Source organism: Sycon ciliatum, chromosome 6 (genome assembly GCF_964019385.1).
Source record: "Sycon ciliatum chromosome 6, ocSycCili1.1, whole genome shotgun sequence".
Classification (NCBI taxonomy): domain Eukaryota; kingdom Metazoa; phylum Porifera; class Calcarea; order Leucosolenida; family Sycettidae; genus Sycon; species Sycon ciliatum.
In genome coordinates this window covers 16,673,614-16,692,442 of record NC_088648.1, presented here as the reverse complement: position 1 = coordinate 16,692,442, position 18,829 = coordinate 16,673,614, and the positions used below count along the sequence as shown (strand labels likewise).

Sequence of the window (18,829 nt, the reverse complement as noted above, 5' to 3'; positions counted from 1 at the left end):
CACACACGCACACGCACACGTATACATACACACATACATACACACATACATACGTACACACACACACACACACACACACACACACACACACACACACACAAACATACACACACACACACAAATGAAGAACAAATTAGCAAAGAATCGGACATTACAACAGTCGATCTGTAGCAATGATAAAACTTTACAATTCTCTAGCTATTTAGTACCTGCAGCTAGAAGTGCTCATTGTCCCAACAGCAGAGATTTACGCCACTGATTATCAAGACAAGATTGCTAAGGCAATGTCATACTTGTTCAATGCATGTCAACTTTCACTGAGATTGACAATTGCATACAACAATCGTGACGAACCTGTTAATCCTTTGGGAAGGTTGCTCAAAGAACGGCCGATCACAGCTCTGTGTAGGTGATGACAACGTGGCAGGATCCTTGTTTTACTTCACAAGTTCAACAAGGTGTTTCAAGGCTGTCCAACGACCTGTCACACCAGCTCTAACGTTCACCGTTGGTTATTGCAGTGAGAAAGTATATTGGTGAGTGATTGACAGACACCAATGAAAGAGAGTGAGGATGTCAATAATAACACTGTAACTGTAGAGATATAGCCGTGATCTGGTGATCTGCACACTTTACACAACCCACACGTTGTTCATGTACAACTGAGCTGACATGCTCATCGGCACACGTTGTAGCCAACACAGAGCTTGGAACTGGACGTGCAAAAATGATCAGTTTGCAGAGAGCCAGCCGTGCTTAGTACAGTAATCTGTATATGTTAGTGAACAACACAGAGCAAGCAACACATAGACAGCAAACAAGTTAACATTGGAAACGAACCGTGAAAGTAGCAAAAGCTGGGAGATGGAAAATGCCAAACAAATGGTACATGAAAGAAAATAGCGATAAGGCTTGAAAAAACACAAATTGATCATTCGCGAACATTTCTAGTGGAATTTCTGGTCAGATACTTGAATTGAGTTTATAGTGAAGGGTTTAGGTTCAAGGGGACGGATTTATGTTCAAATGGACAGACCTTACTTCCAATTTCGTTCAAAGTAACAGGTTGTGGCGTAAAGCCATGACAGGTTTTGGCTCAAAGTCACAGGGAGTGGCTCAAAGTTACAGGTTGTTGCTCAAAAGTGACCAGTTTTGGCAAATAATGACTCGGTTTTGGCTAAAAAGGGACAGGTTGTGGCTCAAAGTGACAGGTTTTGGCCCTGCATGACTGACAGTTTGCCATCCAATTTGACAGTTTTCTATCCCATTTGACAGGTTGCCATGCTATTGACAGTTTGCCATCCCATTTGACAGGTTGCCATTCCATTGGACAGTTTGCCATCGAATGTGCTGGGTCACTTGTTGCAGTTTTCAAAATGAGAGACTTGAATTCCTCATGGTATTGAAGTATACCTGCAGCAGGCTAGTAGGCCAGAAGCTTTCCAAGAGTCATGCATTGTCCGAACTTTGAACTGGAACCCTCGTTTTCAACAAAGGCATGCATGAGCATGTAATCGAGTGGCCGTGGTCGTGGTTCGAAGAGCAGGGACTTGTTTGCGAATTAAGGAGAACCCAAAGTGCCCTATTTTCACGCCAACGCTGGCTAGGTGGCAGCCGAATTTGAGTGGGCTTATAACTACATTTAACAACCACACAAGCCGACCTGTTTGGGAGCTATTACGCGTTGTATTATCAGGGCATAGGCAACAATTGCCGCATGCAGTATGCAATACTTTGGACCAATGCCGTAGTATCGCAGGCAACAATTGCCGCATGCAGTATGCAATACTATGGACCAATGCCGTAGTATCGCAAGCACCAATGTGCGTTGGACTGGCCAATGCCAGGGCTAATGGGGGCAACAATTGCCCGGCGTGTAAATACACGCATACGGTAGGGATGCACTTGTGACCACATGTAGGCGCACTTGGCTCAATGCCGGCCTGACCCACGATCCCTACCGTCCTCCCTTCCGGGATGGCTTAGAATAGAATGATGGTTAGAGATGATGGGGTGGGTGGTGGTGCTCAAAAACTGGCCAAGGTTGTCAAGCGATCTGACTGTTGGCGCAGCAAGGATGAAGAAGAAACAGCATCGAGAGCCGGAGTAATGCGCATGCTCCGCGTGGTCCCGTGCCGGGGCGCGGGAGTTCGGAGTGCGTGTTCTGCACGGGCACGTGATGCGCTATGGCAAGTACGTGCAAATTATGTTAGGAATGTAATTGTTGGTGGGTTGCTAACTTCACTTACCGTGCCATGCACGGAAACTTATATTTAACAACCACACAAGCCGACCTGTTTGGGAGCTATTACGCGTTGTATTATCAGGGCATAGGCAACAATTGCCGCATGCAGTATGCAATACTATGGACCAATGCCGTAGTATCGCAGGCAACAATTGCCGCATGCAGTATGCAATACTATGGACCAATGCCGTAGTATCGCAAGCACCAATGTGCGTTAGACTGGCCAATGCCAGGGCTAATGGGGGCAACAATTGCCCGGCGTGTCAATACACGCATACGGTAGGGATGCACTTGTGAGCACATGTAGGCGCACTTGGCTCAATGCCGGCCTGACCCACGATCCCTACCGTTCTCCCAAAATACAACATGACCCAAACAGTAATTATCGGCATTACTATAGTTATAGTTGCGTTACTATAGTTATAGTATAATAGGTATATCATATGTACACTACAGCTGTTGCTAGGGCCGTCCAATGCGGCTACCCATTAGCATAACGGGCAGGGACTAGAACAATGCCGCTGGCAATGCTCTGTCTGCGACAGGGGTGCGGACATAGCGGAGGTAGGCAGAGCTTTGCCACCTGCCGGCGGTCTTCAGCACGTACTCAGGCACGCCAGCTTTGCCTGCCAGCGTTGCAGCGCCTCGTCTGAGGCTGTGGCTGCGCACGTCTTTGTTAGGCAAGGCTGTTTGTAGTAGCCTGTTGATGTTATACGGCTTCAGGGGCGTGCCGTCATCATAGCAATAGAGCGGGCCAGGTGCCGAGCCACGGGCTGCTAGGTAGCTGGTGGCTGCCGTGTGCGGGCATGTCGGCGAGCCTGTCCTCCTGACGCTAATGTCCTGGCCGCCGCCGTATTGGCTCGTCTTTGTCACACGCAGGCGCAGCTCCACGCGGTCTGGGTACATGGTCGCATCGCTGTACTCAAGGCCGGCGCCCCGTGCCGCGAAGGTGTACTCGTTGACTCTGAGCAGCCCGTGGAAGGCCAGAGTCACGGCGCTCCAGAGCATGGCGCGGTTGTGCGGGCTAGGCACGGTGGACTGCAGGTAGTGCTGTACGCCAGCCAGATCGTCCAAAGTTGCGGCCCGCGTCGTCAACTGCTGAAGGGTGGACTGCGCTGGTTGTGTCGGCACTGCGTCGGCAGTTGGGCTGCGAGTCCAGAAGCGTCGACAACCTGACCCAAACAGGATTTATCTACATTACTATTACACTACAATTGATGTGAGTGCCGTCCAATGCGGCTGCCCATTAGCATAGTGGGCAATGCGCTCAACGTACCGGATATGGAACAATGCTGCTGGCACTGATCAGTCACTGGGTATGGCTTGCCCTAGTGCGGGGTGACAAGCGTTCGGAGCGCTGCAGCGAAGCGTATGTTGTGCTGGAGCTGCCCGCCAGGCCCTGGCGGATGAGGTCCATGGTTGCGTCATCAACTGCTGAAAGGTGGATTGCGCTGGTTGTGCCGGCACCGCTTCGGCAGTTGGGCTGCAAGTCCAGACGCGCTGACATCCGGACCCAGACAGGATTTATCTGCATTACTATTACACTGCAATTTATGTGAGTGCCGTCCAATGCGGCTGCCCATTAGCATAGTGGGGGATGTGCTCGAAGTACAGGATCTGGAACAATGCTGCCGGCACTGATCAGTCCCTGAGGTTGGCTTGCCCTGGCGCAGGGCGACAAGCGTTCGGAGTGCTGCGGCGAAGCGCATGCCATGCTGGAGCTGTCCGCCAGGCCCTGGCGGATGAGGTCCATGGTTGCGTCGTCAACTGCTGGAGGGTGGACTGCGCTGGTTGTGTCGGCACCACTTCGGCAGTTGGGATGCGAGTCCGGCAGCGCTGACAACCTGACCCAAACAGGATTTATCTGCATTACTATTACACTGCATTTGATGTGAGTGCCGTACAATGCGGCTAGCCATTAGCACAGTGGGCAATGCACTCAAAGTACAGGATCTGGAACAATGCTGCCGGCACTGATCAGTCCCTGAGTGTGGCTTGCCCTGGCGCAGGGCGACAAGTGTTCGGAGCGCGGCAGCGAAGCGCATGTTATGCTGGAACTGGCCGCCAGGCCCTGGCGGATGAGGTCCATGGTTGCGTCGTCAACTGCTGGAGGGTGGACTGTGCAGGGTGTGTCAGCACTGCGTCGGTAGATGGGCTGAGAGTCCGGAAGCGCTGCACTCGAAGACGAGTAAGAGACTTAGCAGGATCATTGCAGAGTCGCCGTTGGGCTGAGAGTCCACATCAGCTGGTCTGTTGAACGGAAGGGGGAGGATCTAAGGCCAAATGGTGGTGCCTTATCTACATGGTACGAACCTTCCCAAAAATGCCAAGCCGGGGCCAGACATGAGGGGAAACAGGCCAAAGCCGCCAGGCATACTTCGTGTCAGCTTTAGAGAGAAGAGCTCAGCATCAGGGACCTAAATTTCCGAGCCATCTTCAAGATTATGGGCTGGTGCGAAAACAGCTCCGGGGGCCCTGGAGGGGTGTGCTGCTGCGTCAGTCGCACAATACGTGCTCCAAGCGTCGCGAACCTCCTCCCGACTAAAGTCTCCCAGGCCAGGGATGGGGCTGCAGTTGCCTCTGCTCCGCTGCCGGAGCGGCCAAGTCCTCGCGTACAGTAGTCTGGAGCCAACTTCAACTCGAGCAGGCGAGTCCGCGGAGTAGGTTTTGTTCCTGTCGGGTCTAAATAATTGCGGGATGCCAGTGCGTTTCGCAGCTCAGCAGAGCGCATTTTGGCTGGACATCGCTCACTGACAGAGACATGGTTGATCGGATATTGATCAGAAACTGGCCGTGATTGTCAAACAATTTGACCGTCAAGGCAGCAAAGCAAAGAGCGTTATGGCTGGACATCGCTCACTGACAGAGACATGGTTGATCGGATATTGATCAGAAACTGGCCGCAATTGTCAAACAATTTGACCGTCACTGCGTCAGCGCAGCAAAGCAAACGGAGCGTTTTGGCTGGACATCGCTCACTGACAGAGACCTGGTTGATCGGATATTGATCAGAAACTGGCCGCGATAGTCAAACAATTTGACCGTCAGCACAGCAAAGCGAAGACCAAGCTCAAAAACTGGCCAAGGTTGTCAAGCGATCTGACTGTTGGCGCAGCAAGGATGAAGAAGAAACAGCATCGAGAGCCGGAGTAATGCGCATGCTCCGCGTGGTCCCGTGCCGGGGCGCGGGAGTTCGGAGTGCGTGTTCTGCACGGGCACGTGATGCGCTATGGCAAGTACGTGCAAATTATGTTAGGAATGTAATTGTTGGTGGGTTGCTAACTTCACTTACCGTGCCATGCACGGAAACTTATATTAAGTGAATTCTCATCATCCTTCTCTTTGCTACCGACTTTGCCGCCCATAGATCAGCTCTATCTCGAATGGATGCTTCTTCTTCATTTGACGCAGGGCTCACTCTTAGTCTATATTTTGCCCTGAGGCCAATTCTTCAGCAGAATACCGAGATTTTTTGCCAAGACAAAACACATACTGGTCAGGCATGGCTCCATTCACAGTCTAACATAGGATTTACCCATCCACACTCTAACATAGGATGTACCCATCCACACTCCAACATAGGATGTACCCATCCACACTCTAACATAGGATGTACCCATCCACAGTCTAACATAGGATGCACACATCCACACTCTAACATAGGATGTACCCATCCACACTCTAACATAGGATGTATCCATCCACAGTCTAACATAGGATGGACCCATCCACACTCTAACATAGGATGTACCCATCCACACTCAAACATAGGATGTATCCATCCACACTCTAACATAGGATGTATCCATCCACACTCTAACATAGGATGACCCCATCCACACTCAAACATAGGATGTACCCATCCACAGTCTAACATAGGATGTATCCTCGCTGGGGGTTGCTCATCCTGCCTAAGAATCGATTTGAAAATCAGCTCAAAATGCGTAGGCACTATTGCCGTTATAAAGTTCTGTTGACCTGGCTGCATGCACGGATGCAGCAGCGGTGTTTTGCGGTCACATGGCGTCATAGCACTGCCCATGAGACTCACGTCTTCAGTTCTTAGATCCTCTGGAGAGCTCCGTCATAGAAATGTTCCAGTGGAATCAATACCCTTTGACTAGGTGTTTCAAACTCTGCAGACCCTGATATCTCCATTTTTCCAACAGAGGTACCCTACATGGACAGCTTTGGCTTGCACCTTGGTGTGTTTGGTTGACCAAATGTTACTAATGGAACTGTAAACCCCAAAGAGAAGCCAATCTTGAATTAGACCAGACAGTCAATGCTATAAATGTACATCCCAGGAAAGGAGGATGAGAAAAAGTGAGATACCGGAAAATTGATACCAGCTTCACCGATAGGTAATTCAGGTTGCTCCGACCACTGATGTGTCTGACTTCGCAGCTGGATTATCATGCCACAGGGACGTTGTTGGTTAAGGCCATTTGTTGTTTTTTTTGTTTTTTTTTTGGTTGGGGGCAGTTCAACAATAGGTTGCGTGAAACACAATTGAAAATTTGGCTCATTTTTTTAAACAGTACATCTGAGGGACATATCAAACATACCTTGTTGAATAGGGATCCGTGATATCGACGGTGAAACACGATGCCTATGAAGACCACGCTCCGAAAATTGACAACTTCCGTGCGAATTCTACCTCTCGCCTCGAGCCTCTTCTCTGTAAAACAACAGAATGGACAGGGAGACAACAGAATGGACAGGGAGACAACAGAATAGACAGGGAGATAACTGAAGGGATAGGGAGACAATAGAATGGAAACGGAGACAACCGAATGGAGAGCCAGACAACGGAAAGGACAGGGACACAAGAAAGACAGATTGATGATTATAACAAACCCTCCCCCCCCCCCCCCCCTACCAACCCGTCCACCCCACCCCTATCCCCATCCCAGCCACAGAGGACAAATAGCATGTGCAGTAAGTACTCTGCCAACCCCACACTCCAACCCTACCGCATTTGATACAATTTTAACTGATCGGTCAAATCAGGTTACACCGACTCCTGGTGTGCCCGACCTCGCAAATATAATAGTATGGTTGAGTGAACTTGTTGGTCAAAGCCAATTTTTGAGATGACTACATCAATATTACCTTGCATGATGCACCATTACACATTTGCCCAATGATTGTTTTCAGACCGGATATCTGAGGGACATATCCAACATACCTTGTTGAACAGGAACCAGTAATGCTGACCGTTAACTACGATGCCTATGAAGACCACGCTCTGAACATTGACAGCTTTCGTGAGAATTCCACCTTTTGTCTTGGCCGTTTCTCTGTAAGACAATAGAATGAACAGGGAGAAAATAGAATAGAGAGCGAGATGACAGAATGAACAGGGAGGCAACAGAATGGACAGAGAGACAACAGATTGGAGAGCGAGACAACAGAATGGAGAGCAAGACAATAGAATGGACAAGGAGACAACAGAATGGACAGGGGGCAACAGAATGGAGAGCGAGACAACAGAACGGGCAGGGAGACAACAAAGATACAGTTTATGGCACCCCCTCTCTTCCTCCTCCCCCCCCCCCACACCCCCGCGCCTACACCCCCGCCCCACCCCTACACCCCTCCCAACTCCTCCCCCGCCCCGCCCCTACGCCGCCACCCCACCCCTAAACCCCTCCCCTACTCCTCCCCTGCACCCCCACCCCTATTCCCATCCCAGTCACAGAGGATAAGTTGCATGGACAGTAAGTGCTGATAACATCGATAACACTAACTTATTACTCCTACCATGCTCAGCCACAAACGTACCGCCCCCTCTACCTCCCACCCCACTGCAATTGATACCAATTTAACCGATTGGTCAAACGAAGTTGCATCGACTCCTGGTGTGCCCGACCTCTTAAATGAAATAGTATGGTAAAGTGAACTTGTTGGTCAAAGTCAATTTTTGGGCCCACTACTTCAATAATAGCTTGCGTCTAGCACCATTGAAAATTTGTCTGATTATTTCAAGACAGTATATCTAAAGGACATATCAAAATACCTTGTTGAATAGGCGTCTGTGATATCGACCGTGAGATACGATGCCTGTGAAACCCACCTTCTGAAAATTATCAGCTGCCGGGCGAATTCTACGTCTCGCCTTGACGGTTTCTCTGTAAGACAACAGAACGGACAGGGAGACAACAGAGCAGACAGGGAGACAGCAGAATGGACAGGGAGACAACAGAATGAACAGGACGGCAACAAAGACAGATTGATGACCATGCTATCATCACAGTAGGGGAACTAGAGATCATGTTTGCTTTCTCAAGGTGTATGAGGGGCCATCCGTAAACAGAGATCTATTTTTCAAGACGCCGATGGAGTTTCAGACAGAAACCACAAGGAATTCAAGTAAGACATGAACACAAAGTTTCTATCCGTATTAAATATTTGCGAACGGCAGTTCTCGACATGAAAGTGATACGATGCAAAGAGAGCGACTGTTCACAACAAGCTGAGAGGAATCAACGGTCCCTCTATGGGAACATAGTTGATGACAGCCGTGACAAACGGGCCGGCAATACCACTTCTCCGGTGACATAATGCGCCTCTTGACCTCTCTAGCTCTCAGCTTGAGAGTGATAGAGAGCGATGAAAAGGAGCAGCGAGACCACTCAATGAACGAGTGAACACGCTGCTGTTTCGATTGCACTGTGAAATGAAAGGATTCCGAATTCAAGTACTTGTTCAACCTGCGCAAAAGCCCAAATTTGAACATTGACGACCATGCATTCTTTAGAATTCTGAAGTCCGATTTCTCGTGGCTACGGAAAGTCGAAGTGACTTGCTAGTGCCTTTACTACTCCTATCACAAAATACTAGAGATTGGAAGAGACCAGGAAATCATAAAATGTTCCACGACTCCCTGGTGGCCTTTAGTATATTCGCCACCACGCATTACGCAGCTTGAGAGCAAAATATGCGTCGTGCAATTGCGACGCAAAATGAATTGTCAGGTCACACCACCAACAGTTCCTCTTGTATAGACACTGTGTAAAAGTATATTGGTTGAACCACCTCCGGCGAGTGATTTCCAGTCCACGCAGATTGTTCTTGACCTGTCCCAATTGTTTTCATATCCATCGTAATCCATCACAAAGTATATATTTGTTTACGGAGGAAGTACCTACATGTAAATTGTGATGTTTTCTAGACAGAGCACCCCGGTAAGAACAGAAACATACCTTAATGAATAGAGAGCACAGATATCGGCAGAGATCACCAAAGGTTAGATGAATCCACTCCTGCTAACCCCAGGTTTACTGGAAGAAACTCCTTCAACGAGTGACCAATTTCCTGTGTGCTGGTAAAATTAACACAAGAGAAAGGCACAAATACATGTAGGTGTTAATGGAAGCGACACCTTACAGGCCACAGAACAGTTCAAACAATGCATTTTGTAACTAGAGATGTTAAACACGTGCACAAATTCATCGCAAGAAGCAATAAAAAGATCACATTTCGTACTTAGAATAATTCCAGCAGCCATGATCTTTTCAGGGATCAGGTTTCATTCCCTTGCCAGGCACATAGTAGCTTAATAAAGCGGCTTGGCACAAGCACCATACACATCAAATAGTTGCCCCTAGCGATCAAAAAAAGTAATTAGATCCTGCCAAGTTCGCGTGTTTGGGGCTGTGAGGGGTTCAACTTGTAATAATATGTTTAACCAGTACATCTAAGAACCATTTCAAACATACCTTGTTAAATAGGAGTCTGTGGTATCGACCATGAAATACGAGGCCTGTGAAGACCACCGTCTGAAAATGGACAGCTTCCGTGCGAATTCTACCTCTCTCCTTGGTCGCTTCTCTGAAACACGACAGAATAGACAGGGAGACAACAGAATACACAGGTTGACAACAGAATGGATAGGGAGACAACAGAAAGGACAGCTAGACAACAGAAAGGACAGCTAGACAACAGAAAGGACAGCTAGACAACAGAAAGGACAGGGACACAACAAAGACACCCCCCCCCCCCCCCCCCCAGCACCATTGAAAATTTCCCCAATGATTCTGTCAACCCGATATAATCTTAGGGACATATCCAACATACCTTGTTGAATAGGAGTATGCGATATCGATCGTGAACTTCGATGCTTGTGAAGACCACACTCCAAAAACTGACAGCTGTCCTGCGAATGCTACCTCTCGCCTTGGCCCCTTCTCTGTAAGAATGCGGAATAAACAGGAAGATAACAGAATGGACAGGGACACAACAGAGCAAACAAAGATACAACATAATGGACAGGGAGACAACAGAATGAATAGAGTGGCAACAACAACAGATTGATGACCATGCTATCATCGCTGTATAAGAAACAAAAGCCATGTTAATTTTCTGAAACACCACAACCCAATCCCTAAATGTGAAGAAGAGGGTGGTGCGACTTCGGCGATAGTTGGGGAACTGTGTGTTGCTCCCTACATGGGAGCTCGCGGCTTTCCTGCGCTGGAAACGGAGCGTCTCTGTAAGTTTGTATCCCTGGTGATGCTTGTGCCTGGAGAGCAGTATATAAGTGGTGCTCTTCAGGTACAATCTTCCTCAGCCTACTCAAGCTCAACTGATGAGGGGTGAATTCCCCGAAACACCGTGTATTGAGCTGGTAGTGGTGCTTTCTTGCAGGTTTGCCGAGTGGACGGTTCGATGGACTTCTCGTGTGCTCTGGATGGCAGTCGAGAGTCAGTCAAGTGAGAATTCAAGTCGGCAAGAAAACCGCGAGCTCCCATGTAGGATGCAACACACACTTCCCCAATCCCTAAAATTGATTATATCTTAGAGTACAATCTTTCCACCGTGATGGTAGATGTGATAAGTTGAAGTATACCCAAAAATCAAACTTTCACCAGTTTTAATCTTCGGGGTGCTGAGTCGAACGGCCTTGGTCCGAGGAACCTGAGTCGCTCTCTTCCTTCTTTATTCCCAATCGAACTCGTGCACTTCCACCAATACTGGTTGACTGCACCCTACTAGATGGGGACTTGTAAGCAAAATGTCACTATAAAGCACCGTTTCGCTCTTATAAAAGCACGGATGACCGTGATTGGTCCATATGCTGTAGACCTTTGGATGCTGAGTCGACTGTTTTTTGTCTGAAGAGGCTGCGATGCAGCGTTCGCCCTTATTCTGAATCGAACACGAGTAAATAAGCCGTCATGCGTACACCATTCACCTGGTCACCGTGTCTGCAGGCCACAACTTTTACAGCGTTCCTGTCACTTGAGTTGAACCTTTGAGCTTTTGTATTGAACCTTCGTGTGAAAGTTGTAGCCTGCAGGCACGCTGACCAGGCGACTGGTGTACGCATGAGCCCGTGACCGCTTACTCACACGTGTTTGACTGGAAATAAGGCCTGAACACTGCGTCGTAGCCTTTTCGGACCAAAACCAGTCGACTCAGGGTCCGAAAGACTACAACATATGGGCCAATCGCGATCATCCGTGCTTTTAAAATAGCGAAATGGCGCTTTTAGTGACATTTTGCATACAAATCCCCATCTAGTAGGGCGCAGTCACCCAGTTTCGGTGGAGATGCGCGAGTTCGATTGTGAATAAAGGAGAAAGAGATCATCTCAGCTTCCTCGGACCAACACCATTCGACTCAGCACCCCGAAGACTACAACTAGCGAACAATAGATTTTAGGGTATACTTCCCCTTTAATTGCAATGGGTAGACGTGGCAGCTTGTTTGACCATTGTTTACTCTGTGTGAAGTATACTAACATGAAACACATACACACATGTAAGTTGTGATGTATTCATTGGAGAGCATCCCGGTAAGAACAGAAACATACCTTGATGAAACGTGAGCACAGATACTGGCAGATATCGATGATGATGCGATGAAATCCACACTGTCTAACAGCAGCTATCGTGCGAGGTTCTCTTTCAACAAGACACCGATTCTCTGTAAAGTAATAGGTTTGAAAACACAAGAGATCAAAGCAAATTGGCCATCAAGATCTTCACAAAGTAAGCTATCGTTGGGGGCATGTTTTGCCTAATTTTACCAGTGCCTTGGCTTCCCATAATGGAGTATACGGAGATCACTGGTAGTTTTCATAACACATTTTGCGGAGTGCATAGTGTTGTTTATACGCAGGACGAGAAAATCAAACGCTTCAGATTTCATCACAGCTGCTATCTTCAAGCATCCATGGACTAAACAGGGGGAGAGATAGGGGGAGAGGGAGGGATGGGGGGGGGGGGGTCAGGGGTCAGAGAGTATTCCACACTGGTGCAGCCATTAACATGCAGGGAGGGGGGGGAAAGACCCTCCGCCATTTATATTTTTCGGAAAATTGGACCCAAATTCCCAAATTACTATGCTTCAAACGGCACAAGATAGTCGGTTCGGCCAAGGTGCGGCTTTGGCCACAATTTTGGCGGCACGGGTTCCTCGCCCCCGACAGAGCAATTACCAGTACCCCACTTGAAACAAGCGACGTCTTCTCTGAAAGCTAAAAAGCTGTCTACATGAGACCAACTTCGTCATGCCGCTTTGCAGGTCGGCTTTTGCCACTGCACCCCGGAACTGTGTGTACAGGCAAGTACTGCATGGACAATACATACTGCAAACATTGACCATGGACAGTGATCAATTATCCCTGGCTAGCATGGCACACTGAAAGCCAGCAGAAATAAGTCTTGTTTAGCTACAGGCTGCACAATCTCCACACCCACCCCTTGCTATCCCCTATTCCAGTCACAGAAGAACAAGTTCGTTGTATTTGGCCACGGCCTGAACAAGGTATCTGGTGCACAGGTATGATTGCAACAGAGAGAAGTAATGTGGCTTGGCACAGCACTAGAGTACCATGACACTAGCACACTGCACTGCAGGAGTAAACGGATACTCATCTACAAGCTGTACTATTGACACGTGTTTCACCTTCCTAGGGCACAGTGGTAGCGAGTTGGTTGGGTGTTTCATGAATACCCATTGTCATAGCAACAGTGGAAAACTTAAGCCACTTTCCAACAAGTTAAGAATCAGGCCAAGCCCTAGAATGCCCCGCTGACCAAGGTTGCATCATTGAACTAGGAATTATATGCAAGTAAACGAGCAAAGACTTGGAACCGGAGATTGGCGGGAGGTACACTTAGAGAGAGGGAATCATTGTGTCACACACGCACACACAAACACACACACACACACACACCACCCCCCACCACCACCACCACCACAAACACTCACCCTGCACCCTCCCCCCCCCCCCCCCCCCCCCGCGCCACCACACACACACACACACACACACACACACACACACACACACACACACACACACACACACACACACAATGATTTGTCTGCTTGGTAAAACAACTCAATAACTCGGCATCACATTTCACAGTTCCCAGGGTGGAGAACATCATTGAGGCATACACCTAACTTACTACCTCCGACAAGCGAAACTTGGCGTGTTTTTGTGCTATTCGATTTGTTGTGGTTGTACCACAAGACTGCAACTCTAGTGCGAGGCACGACCTCGAATGGTTGTATCCGGGTGCAGAAAGCCAAGCGTTGAGCTGCCGAGTGGCACATGGCGATTTTCACGTTCCAGAGGTACATAGTGTGCTGAGGCAGGCGAGTCTCTTCTGTAGCAGTACGATGATGCGCCCCCTCAAACTTCGAAGGAGAACTGTTCTGCTTTCGCGTGTAGAAGCAAACTCAACTTGTTCTCGCTCTCTCTGCGTCGTCACTCGCACAGAGTACAGATGAAATTGTCAACGACCTGGTGATTTTCAATAGGCTCCAGAGCGATGTGTGTCTGGTTGCTAAGGAAATTCTCCAGGAATTGCTAGCGGCAATTTTGTACTCGCTTGGTTGGCGAGAAGACGCAGCCGAAACGATGGAGTCCATGTGGAGGTGTTTCCACGTTTCTTACTACGGCATTCTGGAGAGTGGCGGGCAAAATTACTACCCTCAACATTGTGGCTCTCGCACTGCACACAGGAGCAACATCGAGAGCTATAGAGCGATCACAGCTGAGGCGCTTGCTGCACCTGAATCCGCTTTAGTCGCATTCGTCCAAAGACAGTGACAATTCCCCTCCTCAAGAAGCTGCGATCTCAGATGCAGAGGTATGTGATTTAGACTAAATGATGTATCTTCGAGTAGTGTCCTTGTTGAGCAATGCAAAGTTGTATTTTGGTGAGCCAATCATAATTTTCGATCGTAAAGTGTGAGATAGTTTGAGTGATTGAACTAAAAAACGCGCCAAGTTTCACTTGTAGCAGGTACAAGCACTGCATGCTTCCTCCGTGAACAAAAACTTTGGGATGGGTTTTTGATGCACTGGTTTGCACATCAACTGCCATAAAAACAGTCGTGATCACTTCCTCTGCCTTCACGTGCATGCCGGGAAAGAGATACAAAGCACGGAAAGCGATTATTCACAACAAACCGAGAGGAAAACCAAGGGGAACCGATGGTTGCTCTCTGGCAACATCGTTGATGAAAGCCATGATGAACGGAACAGGAATACCACTTCTCCAAGGACATAATGCGCTGCTCGACCTCTCTAGCTCTCAGTTTGAGAGTAAAAGAGAGCGATGAAAAGGAGCAGCGAGACCATTCCTTGAACAAGTGGACACCCAGTTGTTCCAATCACATGGTAAAATGAAAGGATTCTGAATTCAAGTTCTTGTTCAACCTCAGCAAAGTGCAAATCTGAAAGTTGACGACCATGCATTCTTTAGAATTCTGAAGTGCGACTTCTCGTGGCTAAGGCAAGTCGACGTCACTTGCTAGTGGTTGGCGCTCAGTACTGGGAGGAGTATCCAGCATGGAAAATGGAATGTGTTTGGCTGTGCCTTTCCTCCTCCTTTCGCAGAATACTAGAGAGTGGAGGTGAACACCAGAAAGTCTCAAAATATTTAACGACACCATGGCGGGCATTATTATATTCACCACCGTGGATTACGCATCTTGAAAGCAAAAGATGAGTCGTGCAATTGCGACGCAAAATGAACTCTCGGGTCACGCCACCAAAAGTTCCTCTTGTATAGACGCTGTAAAGTACATTGGGTGAATCACCTTCGACGAGTGATTTCCAGTCTACACAAATTGTTCTTAACCTGTACCGATCGTAACCCATCACAAAGTATTATTTTGTTTACGGATGAAGTACCTGCATGTAAATTGTGATGTATTCGGGGCAGAGCACCCCAGCAAGAACAGAAACATAAGCTACCTTAGTGAACGGTGATATCAGCGTAGATTGGAGATGATTTGATGAAATCCACACCAGCTAACCGCAGTTTTCCGGCAGGGAACGCTGTCTACAAGTAACTGAGTATCTGTGGTAGAAATACACACACACACACACACACACACACACACACACTCACACACTCATACACACGCACACACACACACACACACACACACACACACACACAATAAAACACACGCACACATTTAACGGTTCGCGTTAAACTCAGAAAACACAAGCACACGCACACATTTCACGGTTCGCGTTAAACTCCGCGAAAGACCGAGTTTTCAGCATCTATAGGAACTCCATCACTCTCAAAGATCAAGGTGTAGATGCAGCTCCTAAAGCGGTGGGAGGTGAATAGATCAGATTCACCGCAAAACGGTCCTAGACCGAACATTCCTTTCATCATCCACTCAAACAAGAAACCACACGAGAACTTCAGAATTTGGACTTTACAGAAACTTACCTTGATGAACGGCAAGCTCAGCTATTGGGAGAGATCGCCGATGAGTCGATGAATCCACTTCAGCTAATCGCAGCTTTCCAGCAAGGATCTCTTTCAGCAGGTTACAAAGACCCTGTATGGTGGTAAAATTGAGCAAAAGAGAACGGCCCAAATTTTTTATTGAAGCAACACCCCTTATATTCAACCCGTGGGACAGTTCCAACATGGCGTTGTGTAACTCAAGATCTAAACACAACCCGTGCATAAATGCATCACTGCATGCAATAAGAAGTGAACAGTTCGCAGTCGGAATGATCCCAGCAGCCATACACTGTATGGAACAAGGGGAAATCCCTGCAAACATGCTTTGTTGAATGCCAGTAAAGAGGACTGTGAAGTGTGCCCAGTGAATTAATATGACATGTCACTTGTCTCCATCTACATGTAGTGTGCAGCCCCACCACCAACCACCACTGAGTGTGTTAGGAGGGCTGGGCTGGGGGGGGGGGGGGGGGGGAGGGGGGGGGGGGTACATACCAATAATAGTAAACTTGTACCTGTTGGCAAGGTGACGTAACACTTCATCAACACTCACAGAGAACTTAGTTTAAAACCGTTACACCCGACCACAAGAAACACACTGTGTGATCAATCACTTTATCCTTTTAGGACAACACACCAGTGAACAGTTCATACTGGCATAGCCAGCGACTGCCATTGCTGGGTCTATTCTCAACAACGAGGTATCCTAATGTCAAGTGAAGCAAACACGTTGGGTCACGTCTCCTTCAAGTAACACATTAGTCGCCAGACTCGCAAAGGACCACAATAATGATTGTCATGGTCACGCACAAAAAGTTATGTTTCCAGCTATGTTACAGAGCTAGAAAAGCATACCGAACTGGGAGTGCAGAACCATTGACAACTACTGCAAAGCACCATTGATCCCCCCCCCCCCCCTCCCCCCCCCCCCACACACACACACGTCGCTTCCCAGCTGGATTTTCGGCAGGGGGCGAGAATTAGATCAATGCTGTCAAGTGCAGTACGATGTACAACAACAACTTTAGAGGATGAGACTCGATGTGCTGGATTGTGCACATTTTCATCCTGGGGTTGGCACAGATTGTGTACAGCAGTGCATACGTCGGTTCAACATCGTATTTCGTTGTATATGCCGAAGTATTCAGAGGCAGAAAATCGACAGGGGGCGGGAATTAGAGAGGGGGCGGATCAACGGTACTTTACGGTACATCATTTTGTTTTCTGAAGACTCACCGGTCTGCACTTGCTGAGCGGTGTGGCGTGGCGAGTGTGGGTGATGTCTTTCCGTCGTCACCAGACGCCACTCAACGTGCGTGTCGCTCTCACGTCCTCTCCTCACCCCTTGCACTTGTTCCGGATCGAGATAGAGGGCTGATCCACGACCGGGCCGTGACGAAGAGTTGTCTCACCTGGATGAGTAGCCAACGATGCTGCGTTCCGTTTCACTCTGGTGGCAAGGCAAACAACTGACTTGGTATCAAGATGATTGAAACGACCACCAAACGTATGGGATGCTTAGCTGGCGACCTGCGACCAGTGAACTACACTTGTTCCGATGTTACGAAACGGCGAATAGCGAACGAAATACCTGTTCCTGGCACTGAGTGCTCTAAGCCGGGTCACGAAGCCAGCGATACGCGGTATGCACCAGTAACAATCGGACGTCGAGCGCCGGACAACTGGTTTGAAGAGCAACGACTGCACCACCCGTGTGCGAGCGGGTGCTGGTAAAGAGCCTAACCTAGTCCACCTCTTGTCAGGGTCTTCGTCAACGGAGAAAATTCACGAATAATAATTGACTGACACGACAGCGAGCAACTCTTAGTACTGCCCAATGCACGGTTCTTGTCGAAGGAAAGCGAATCGTGAGAGACTCAACACAATAGTCTCTTTCTTTCGAATGCGAACGATACCCAATAGAGTCTGTAGAGGCAATAGCGGCAAGTTGGAAGTGTTTCTCCTCACTCTAGCGCCCCCAACCAGGGAGTCGACTCCCTGCTCCCAGCCGAAATAGGCTACAAAACGAAAACCAGAGCCAAAGAAAGCTGATCCGGCTCGGAAAGCTTTCCAGTTCAAATTGACCAAAATTACCGTTGCCGATTCGTGTCATCAAGGTCATGCCCACTCGCGACTCGGGCAAGAAGCACTGCACTAGTCTGTCACTTCGCGCTGGCAGCGGTGCCAAGTGACTCCGACTTGCCCGTCGCGGGACGGGGTTGGGTTAGGTGCATTTGGGCCTACGCCTATGCCATGGCTAGGCTACGGCCGCGGACCCGGAGAGGCCGAAAAATCGTGCATGAATCTCCTGCGCATGCCTGCAAAGGCTACACTGACCTTTGTCTTGATATCACATGAGTCTCACCGGGTTGCACCACTGCACCAACAATAGCTACAGTCATACAAACCATTGTCAACTAACTGTCGACATGTCGCCGCGGCCCCGGAGAGGCCGAAAAATCGTGCATGAATCTCCTGCGCATGCCGGCAAAGGCTACACTGACCTAAAGCTTTGTCTTGATATCACGTGAGTATCACCGGGGTGCACCTACAAACAGGCTACAAACATAGGCAACAATACATGTAGCTACAGTCATACAAACCATTGTCAAGTAACCAGGTAACTGTCGACATGTCTGCCTACCGATCTCTGACACACCTCTCCACGTAGATTTACCATGTTTACCGGAGAATGGATATACATGTAAGGGCTTGAAAGTGCTACGTCACAGCATAGCAACAATTTCAAAAATTCAAAAACTGGATCCACTTGGATCCAGTTTTTGTATGGATCCAAGCACATTTCAAGCGGTCTTACTATACTCACAGCAAGGTGATGTAGCCAGTG

General features: G+C 48.5%; 1 protein-coding gene across 1 annotated transcript in view; it reads right to left on the bottom strand.

The window, feature by feature from the left end:
• The window catches only part of LOC135819504 (uncharacterized), a 35,072-nt gene extending 17,001 nt beyond the window's left edge, over window positions 1–18,071 (bottom strand). Inside the window, exons 1-11 of the mRNA XM_065332721.1 lie at window positions 17,218–18,071; window positions 15,961–16,072; window positions 15,468–15,573; window positions 12,066–12,178; window positions 10,328–10,439; window positions 9,970–10,081; window positions 9,454–9,572; window positions 8,268–8,379; window positions 7,437–7,548; window positions 6,814–6,926; window positions 355–769 (exon numbers count right to left, since the gene is read on the bottom strand). The gene's annotated coding sequence lies outside the window, so the exon portion shown is untranslated. The remainder of the gene's footprint in view (window positions 1–354; window positions 770–6,813; window positions 6,927–7,436; window positions 7,549–8,267; window positions 8,380–9,453; window positions 9,573–9,969; window positions 10,082–10,327; window positions 10,440–12,065; window positions 12,179–15,467; window positions 15,574–15,960; window positions 16,073–17,217) is intronic.
• Window positions 18,072–18,829: the final 758 nt, after the last annotated feature.